This window comes from Chiloscyllium plagiosum, unplaced genomic scaffold (assembly GCF_037043375.1).
Source record: "Chiloscyllium plagiosum isolate Xiang-an unplaced genomic scaffold, Cpla_swu_hap1 HiC_scaffold_16, whole genome shotgun sequence".
NCBI classification, from domain to species: Eukaryota; Metazoa; Chordata; class Chondrichthyes; order Orectolobiformes; family Hemiscylliidae; genus Chiloscyllium; species Chiloscyllium plagiosum.
In genome coordinates this window covers 36480556-36490205 of record NW_028270154.1, presented here as the reverse complement: position 1 = coordinate 36490205, position 9650 = coordinate 36480556, and the positions used below count along the sequence as shown (strand labels likewise).

General features: G+C 39.2%; 1 long non-coding RNA gene across 1 annotated transcript; it reads right to left on the bottom strand.

Annotated features, from left to right (window-relative positions):
• Nucleotides 1–220: 220 nt before the first annotated feature.
• LOC122556911 (uncharacterized) lies at nucleotides 221–9373 on the bottom strand. The gene is made up of 3 exons (XR_006313699.2): nucleotides 9326–9373; nucleotides 9088–9146; nucleotides 221–1076 (listed from the first exon to the last, which is right to left on the bottom strand). It is a non-coding gene; the product is annotated as an uncharacterized LOC122556911 (long non-coding RNA).
• Nucleotides 9374–9650: the final 277 nt, after the last annotated feature.

Sequence of the window (9650 nt, the reverse complement as noted above, 5' to 3'; positions counted from 1 at the left end):
CTGAGCTGGGGGAGGATACGTTGTCATTGGTTCCTTCTTAAACAGGTCAGACAACTCTGACCAGAATGTTATAAATGAATTTTCCCACGTGTCCCACAATACCAAAGCAGTCAAATCAAGAAGAACACAAGCTAGTACCAAATCAAAACAGTCCCACTTTATTAGGAACAAAATTACAATAAATGTTAATACTAAACATACTGTCCCTAATCTTATTTGGTTGCTTAAGGTTGCAATAGTTCCCAACTCTCTTGTAGATCTACAGTTGCATGCTCTCTGTGGCTCTGTCTCTGGCTCTACAAAGCTGCTTTCTTCTTGTCCCTCTGGATGGTCAACTGGTCTCCCTCTTGCCATGCTATTTTCGGATGGCCTTTTGGAACATTCTATAGTTATGGGCAGTCAGGGAAATATACGTAACAGTTTGAAACAAGAGCCAAACATTTAGATGCCATCTACTGTTAGTTCCTCTGTGCAATAGGACTCAGTGCCTTTGTGTCTGGGCTGTCCTTTGTTTCATGGATAAGTTGTTGGGGCATGTGTGACCAAGATAATTGTGCTTTTTATATTATGCTAATGTCATTAGCACCTGGCTACCATGCTTGCATTGTATCTGGTGCGTAGGTTTTGTGATTTCCAAGTTTTACTCGGCTAATGTAACCAGCATCGCTTGTTGTTTGGCCAAGTTAGCAGTCTGTCTGTGTTTTAGCTGACAGAAGGCTGCTCCAGGTATAGGACACAGCCTGGCCAGTGCATCCTCGGAAGGATCTGTGGTATTTTCCTCAGAGGTGGAGAAGGAGATGAGGTTTGGAAGGACTTCTCTCTTCATTGAGCTGTTTTGCTTACAGGACACAAGACAGTGGATGCGTTGTGAAATATGGTTGGATTTTTGGACATGTTAAGTGCTACCAATGGGAGAGTACCGTAACACTTCACAATGAGTCTTAATTGAAGGTCTTGGCATCCCCTCGTGAGCAAACATGTTACTCTTCTGCTAGGGCAAGTGTTATCTCTTCATAGGACATACACGCTTCACCATCTCTCGTGGCTCTCGCAGTCTGAATTGCAGGATGTTTATCCTAGGAATGATAGAAAAGGAGAGATTATATGAAATGCAAACAGCTGGTACAGTTGTTAGTGCACATGCAGGTGGAGGACAGATGGTGAGGTGACCTGGGTGATTAAATGGGCAATGCAGTGGGCATGCAGGGTTACTGGTGTGGAGGGTCTGGGATGAGTATGATTGAGAGAGGGAAGATGCTGGAGGCAATAAAGAGAGTGGTGGCCCATGAACCTTGGTGAGAGATGGGTGCAGTTGCAGAGTTGGAGGGAATGTGTGGTTGCAGAGAGGAGATGGTGGCGCTTATACTCCACAAGGTAGAACATCTTAAACTCCAGGCTGTAGATACTTCATTGACCTGGGTGAACACTTGGGTCCAGGCTGGTGGGGTCTGGTGCTATGGTATCCTCTAGCTGTCTGCAGCAAAAAGAGCATGTCCTTCTTCTTCATCACACCATCCATCAGGATCTCCAGGTCTCTGTCAGCATACGGTGGTATTAACCTGCCTTTATTTGCCATTTCTGGGAAAAGACTTCTAAACACTGAAATTGTGAAGGACATTTCCTAACTGACAGTACTTGAGTTGATGATAGCTTGGATTTAAACACAGCACTGGAAAAGGGAATCTGGAATGTCCTGGTAGTGTCGAGTACTTGTACCATTGGTGAGAACATGACAGTGTCAATGGGCCACCAGACAGTCACAGTGCATACTGTGTAATGAGCTGAAAAATGTGTTGCTGGAAAAGCGCAGCAGGTCAGGCAGCATCTAAGGAGCAGGAGAATTGACGTTTCGGGCATAAGCCCTTCTTCATTCCTCACTTTCTCCATACTGTGTAATGAGGTGACCACCATAAAACTGCATGCAAAAACTCATTAGAGCTAATGAAGAGAAATCCTCCATGAATCTCCCCAAAACTGATATAGCTAGTTTTCCGTGAAATTCAAAGTTATATACTGCAGTTAGAAAAATCTTATAACATGAACAATAAAACAAACTTTTAACCTATTTCCTAAAATTATCTTTTTACAGATACTCAATTGCAGAGATATTTTACTGACACTCAACTCCTGAAGTTTTAATTTAATTGATTCCTCTCAATTTATTTTACTTGAAATGCAGGAGGCAGCTTTTTGATTCTTTTTCTGGTCTACTCGGATACATTTTCCTGATGACATAAACATTCTTCAGTTTTAATAATTGAAAATTTCTATTAAAACTCTTTTGGCTTGGACAGTCTACAAAATAAAACACATCATATGGGGTGACGAGTTGCTCAAAGCTTGATTCACCTGCTGGAAAAAAATGCTTTACGTTCTGAATTGAAATCCTGATTCTTTCAAACTAAATTCAACAGCTAAACTAATAGCTTTCTGCTTCAAATTCAGCAGTATAAACATCCCATCTATCAACACTATAGAGTTCTGCCAGGAACTTAACTGAAGTCACAAGCCTCCTTGGAAACCAGTGTATCCAGATCATTGTTATAAATGACTTTTTCACAGTCTGAAGGTTCCCTAACTAGAGGCAGAGATTTAAGGTAAAATAATTCAACATGAGTAAAGTGCATTTTTATGATATGGATTAGACTGCCTAACAGGGTGCTGAAGTACATTGATTAGAAACTTTAAAAATAGAATTAAATAAATAACTGAAGGAAAGGGAATTACATATTTATGGGAAATGAGAGGCAGGATGGGATAAAAGGATTTCTATTTGAAAAACCCAAAGCTATGATGGGTTGAACTGCCTGCTTTCGTACCCTACTATTTAATGATTCTATATGAACATGGCATGAATGCTTGTAACAAGACCAGTTCCATAAATTCTTATACGTTTTTGAATATAAGTTAGTGAATTAAAATGAACACTACTGGTAAGACCTGCCAATTAAATAAAAAGACGGTTTTATTGCTTCTTATTAATTTATTATTTGGTGAGATAACATAATATTCACTTGGCTTTCTAAGAAATAAGCTCTTACAAACCCTTTTGTTATATTAATTAAGATTTGTGCCAAATGCTAAATAGTATTTCAGTTTAGGAGGAAGTTCATGGTTTCAAAGAATAAATGATTCAAGGAAATAAATTTCAATATTAGGCTTTCCTAAAATTCAAAGAAAGTCACAGAATGGTCAGCATGTGTATTAAAAACATACTACTACAATTTGGATTTGCCATTAGAGAAAATTCCCGGATATCTTGTTCGAATATATTCCTTTCACTAATATTGCCTAACTATTGTTAGGCAGTAAGTCCATTTAGGAGAAAAAGTGGATGGGTAATTGAGTAGAAGTCTTCTCTGGGGTCCCATTGATCAGCTGTAGCAATTTTAAAAGCAAATAGACTGGACATGATCTGATGTTCTGATCAAAAATCGTTGAGCTAAAACATTTAAATGAATGGGACTTCAGCCCTTGGTGCCTCAATTCCAGAGGTAAACTGACATCATCCTCACAGTGGGCCTTCTTTCAAAGTGGGACTGTCACTGGCTATCCAGCCAACAAGTGAGACTCATGCCACCACACCCTTCTTCTCTCCACAGATACTGCCTGCTTGCTGTGTTTTCCCATTTTTGTTTTTTCTTCTCATTACAGGCAAGCCATATACGTTTTATGTGTTACCTAGACTTTGATCAAAACTGTCATGAATTGCAACTTTTGAAGTGGCATGAATGGATAAATGAGAACCAGCAACTTCAATTATTTTGGGAGAATTTGTGCTCCTTAAACTACTTCTTAATTTCACTCCTCGTGGTGTGTTTTCACTCCAGTGAATGCAAATAAAAAGGACATGGAGAAACACCAAAGAAATTAATGGGAAATCCTAAAAGACATTTGCTGCCAGGAGAAATCTTAGCAGGATCTGGAAGATTTTTTAAAATGCCAAAATGAAAGAGGTGGTGTTATTGGTTACTGTTCATAAGAAAATATTTAATTGAGTGCTTTCCTTTGCACTTCATCAAGGAAGTCGAGTCTGAAAGTGTCCATTCACATTCTTACCATCTGTCTCTTAATCCTTGAATGTAAGAATCACTCAAATTGGTTTAAAAAGACTGGGATATTAGCCACCACATTGAAAACAGAAAGACTTGGAAAGGGCAGTAGTGAATAAAGAATAATGCAGTATTTTCTAATTATGATATTTGAACACAGAAAAAGAGAATTTAAATCTCTGCCAGTTAGCTTCAAAGGAAAACCACAGAATCTGATTAGCAGACTCTTGTGCATTTCTGTTCAAATTGTTCAAATCAGTCAACAGTACCTTTTATTTTAGAGTTTATTAAGTTGTATAATTGCTGAACGTGCTGTATTTTTCTACTTCTCTTAGTCAGTGCTAAGTGGACCCAGGTTAGAAATAATATGAATTACTTACATGTTAAAAAATGTCTACAATTCCGACCAAGTACTCCCAGGTATAACATTTTCTAAGGATCTTCTAATATTTAAATCGCCCATGTCTATTTATTTATATGGCTGAAAAATATATATTACAACACAATAAGCACACATGTAATTTTCATAGCAAGCTAAAATTGGCCCTGATTTTAACTGTGCATGGGTTTTAAATTGGTGACAAAACAAATTGGAAATTACTCAGTCCATCATAAAACAGTCTGGGGTATTTTAACTCCCAGACATTACTAGCACCCTGCAAACCTTTATGTTGTTGCATAGAAGATACCAGTTTGGAAAACTGGATTGCAGTTAATGCATGTTGGCATGTTGGTAGGTTGAGACAATGGGCTTCCAGAGAATCTCACAAGGGGCATTAGGAAAACCAACAGCAGTTGAGGCTACAATGTTTCATGTGTAACTTGGAGAACTCCTGCATCTCATGACCCCACAAAGAAAAGCAAATCATAGAATCCCTACAGTGTGGATGCAGGCCATTTGGCCCAGCGAGAGCAAACTGACCCATCAAAGAGCATCCCACCCAGACTTACCCCCCTCCCAATCCCTGTAACCCTGCATTTCCTATGGCTAATCCACTAACCTGCACATCCCTGGAGAGTATGGGCAATTTAGCACGGCTGATCCACCTAACCTTTGGAGAACCCAGTGGAAACCCACACAGACATAGGGAGAATGTACAACTCCACACAGACAGTCACCTGAGGATAGAATTGAACCCAGGTCCCTGACGCTGTGAGGATAACTCAGCTGTTTGTGTCTCTTTATGTTTGTAGCATATTTTAATTCTCTTCATTCTGCTGGGAAAATTACACATATATTCGGACCCAGAATTGAAATTTTAAAGAAGGAATAATGATATCCTTGGACCTCCCAGTCTATATGTGAAAAGGCCCCACCTGCTGTAGGTAGGAAAGACAGCCTGAGTAAAAAAATAGTGTCAGGATAACAAGGATGAATTTCCAGGGAATAGGAAAGCATTAAAATTGCAGCTGCTACTTAATCTATTTTCAAATGGGCAGGCAGGGTTATAATCACCTTCTCAAAAACAAATTCTTTAAACTTTTGCATTTATTTGGCGCTGATTTGAAATTTCTGCAGTTTAAGTACTGATCTACTGACTGATGCAAACATACATACTGTTTCCAGGTGCCAGTTTTCTAGTGAACATCATAACCAGGAAAGTAGAGAGGATTTTAAAGTAAACAATGGGATAAGGGATCATTTCTGGGAAGAGGTGGGTGTACGGAATGAGCTGCCAGAGGAAGTGGTGGAGGCTGGTACAATTGCAACATTTAAAAGGCATTTGGATGGAAATATGAATAGGAAGGGTTTGAAGGGATATGGGCCGGGTGCTGGCAGGTGGGACTAGATTGGGTTGGGATATCTGGTCAGCATGGACGGGTTGGACCAAAGGGTCTGTTTCCATGCTGTATATCTCTATGACTCTATGACTCTATATGGTAAATAAAAGAGTCGAGACAGAAAATTATTATTGTGGGAAATAATAAGTAGAACATGACAAGAAGAATCTACATCTAAATTTAAATCAACAGGTAAAAATAGAAATTTAAAAAATAACAAAACAACAAAACTAAGGCTCAAACAAAAACAGAAATAGTTGGAGAAACGCAGCAGGCCTGGCAGCATCAGTGGAGAGAAAGCAGAGTTAATGTTTCAGGTCTAGTAACATGTTTTCAGTTCTGGTTCTGAACAAGGCTCACTGGACAAGGGTAACATTGCTTTCCTTCCACAGATGCTACCAGACCCGCAGAATTTCTCCAGCAACTCCTGTTTTTACAGATTTCCAGCACCTGCAGTTTTTTGTTTTAAAACTAAAGGCTCTAAACCTGAATGCATTTAGTATTCAAAACAAAGCAGATGAACTAACTGCATTACCTTATTTCTATTTGCACTATCTGAAAGCCATTACAGGGCCAGGGCTGCAGGTTGACATCGATTGGAATCTATATATTGAAGACCACATGTTATTTAGGAAGGATAGGAAACTCGGTGGCTCCATTAATTAATTATGCTATTAACACCAGAGAGAAGTATATCCTAAGTTCAAGAAACCAGGATGTAGAAGCAATTTGATCGAAATACCCAATTATAAAAGTAGGATATCGCTTATGGGAATTGTGTACATGATTCTTAATAACAGTCACATGGTAGGATAGAATATAAAATAATATATAATGGGAATTGTTGAGAAAGGTGCAGAGCTAATCATAGGGAATTTTAAATTACATATAAACTGGAAAAGGCACATTGGCAAAGGAGTTCATAACATTTTGTGGGATTAGTTTCTTGGAATAGCACATTTTGGAGGCAACCAGAAAATAGGCTATACTAGACCTAGTATTGTACAATAAATTAGGACTAATTAATGACCTTATAATGTAGATGCCCTTGATAGCAACAATCATAATTCAGTGGATTCGAGACTACTATTTTAAGCATAAATAAGCTGACCTAGATAAAATAAGTTTGTAATTTAAATGAAGGGATAGGACAATAGATATGAAGTGGAATAGTACTAAAACTAAATAACTGCTTGTGCTAGAAAACAGAAGCAAAAAACTGAAAAGGTTGGTGAAACCCAATAGGTCTGGTAGCATGTGTAGAGAGAGAAAAATAGGGTTATTTTGGGAAAAACATGATATTTATGCTCATGATAGGGTAGGAGCTGTGAATGGAGTACATGGAGAGAGTGCCTTAAGGACAGAGAGAGAAAAACGGGATTGGCAAAGAGATAGCTGATACTAAAATGTCAGACAGATAAATACTGACTAGGGTGTTAATGAGAAGTGAAAATAGTTGAAATTGGGTTGGCTGTGGTGGGAGCAACCCATACATACAGGAGTTAAGGGTGTGGGAGGAGAGTAACAAACATAGAAGCGGGTGTTAATGTTCTGAAGTTGTTAAACTTTTTTCCCAATCTGAGCAAATATTGAGTCCTGAAGGCTGTACCTAGGCAGAAGATGAGGTGTTGTTCCTTTAGCTTGAATTGAGCTTTACTGGAGTGTAACAGCAGCCTGAGACAGAAGTGTTGGCATGGCAACATAGTGGTAGGCAACTGGAAGTTCAAGGTCATTTTTATGGATAGAGCATAGTAATTCAGCAAAACTGTCACCCAGTCTGCTTTTCATCTCCCAGTGTAGAGGTACTTTGGTAATGATGGGGGTGGTGGGGAGAAGGAGTGAGATGGATAGATGGAAACGGTTCCCAGACAGAGCAAGAGAAAAAAAGGAAGCAGACAAAGGGATTGCTGAGAATAAGCTGGGAAAGAAGTAAAGCTGAATAGGCCATCATGGGAACTGTGAATAGTTGAAAGTGGGTTGGCTGTGCTGAGAGCAACCCACACAGACCAGGATCTGAGGATGTGGAGCTATGTAAAGAACATGGTAGGAGTTGTTTTTCTAACTCTGTTTTCCTCTCCCAGTTGCTATCAGCACTTTCTGTTTTTGATTGTTTAAGAGTCAACCATGTTGCTGTAGATCTGGAGTCACTTATAGGCCAGCAGATTTCCTTCAAGAAAGGACTTCAATGAGCCAGATGGTTTTTTTTTTTGAAAACCAATTATAGTTTTATAGTCCCTGTGACTGAGGCAAGCTTTCAATACCTATAGAAATTTCATCAGCTTCAACAGTAACATTTGAAACACATCCTCAGAGCAATAGTTGAAACCCCTGGATTTCTTTTCCAGTGACATTAAATCCCTATTCACCACTAATGTCTTTCCATTTAGTACTGACATTGTACTTCCCTTTTATCTTTTCCTGTCTTTTTATGAACACTATGTTTTGAATATTAAGCAACCAGTCCTCCCAGTTTTAAGCCATGTAACATCAACTGTGTCTTCTGGCTCAGCTAATGATTGTCCTACTGTATCATTTTCCAGCTGCTCCATGCTACTGACTCTTTGGGGAAACTATGGAAAAAGGCAACAGACTGCAAGTAGCAGGGCACCACCTGCAACAACTATCTGATCTACCAAAATATTTAGTTTGATATTTAGAGGTAACGTGGTAGCACAGTGTTTAGCACTGCTGCTTCACAGTGCCAGAGATCCTCGTTTGATTCTACACTCAGGCAACTGTCTAGGTGGAGTTTGCACATGCCTGCGATTTTCTCCCACAGTCAAATTATGTGCAGGCTAGGTGGATTAGCATGCTAAATTGCCCCATAGTGTCTAGGGATGTGCAGGCTAGATGGATTAGCCATGGGAAATGTAGGGAAACGGGGATGGGGTGGGTCTGGGTGGGATGCTCTTCAGAGGGTTGATGTGAACTTGATGCTTCCACACTGTAGGGATTCTATGATTTCAATGATCGGATGGTGCAAGATCCTGGTGGCTTCATCAAGGCATTCTTCATGTCTGGATCAATACTCATTCAAAGCAACATCATCAGTAATGAGTGAAAAGAATATCCTTATTCTGCAAAGAGCTAACTGTCCAATCTCCCTTTCATGCAAAGGTTGCAGTATAGATTACTGCCAAGGGAAGGAGTCATGGTTGCTATCAGCATCACAGGTATAACATAACATGACATAAGTAACATTATGTCTTTCAAACTAGACCAACGGCCAATAAATATAATGAAAATCCTTTACCATGGTGAAGATTCGATCATTCGGAGTATGGCAGCATGGTGGCATCACTTTGAATAAATCTGCAACACAGAATACATGCAATGCTCTCTCATTGTTTTTACACACAATAAAATGGACAGCAAATCATCTGGTACCTATTTGGTTGGACTGTTGGTTCCAAAACATGGCACATATAAAATTATATTAAAAGGTTGAAGAGTCAAATTGAGAAGATTCAGCAAAAAGTAACACTGCTCACCTGATAATATTTCCCCTCCTTACTATCTTGATGACAGCAAGAGTAAACTGGATAACAGAAGAAAAACAATTCTTGAGTATAATTTCTGACCTTGTATCAGTTTTGTTTTTGAAGTAAAATTATTTTGCAAATGCTAGAAACACAATGTGCTGGAGTTGGTCCTCACACACCCCTTTGTTAGCTTCCCTCTCTCCAGCTGCTATCCTCATCTATCATCTCTCCTTGCACTTTCCCCACACCTGTTGAGCCAGACTGTTTGAATTCTTTAGTGTTAAGGCGTTGGAAAAATTTATAATTCAAAAGTTAAAGAGATGGGACTATTTAA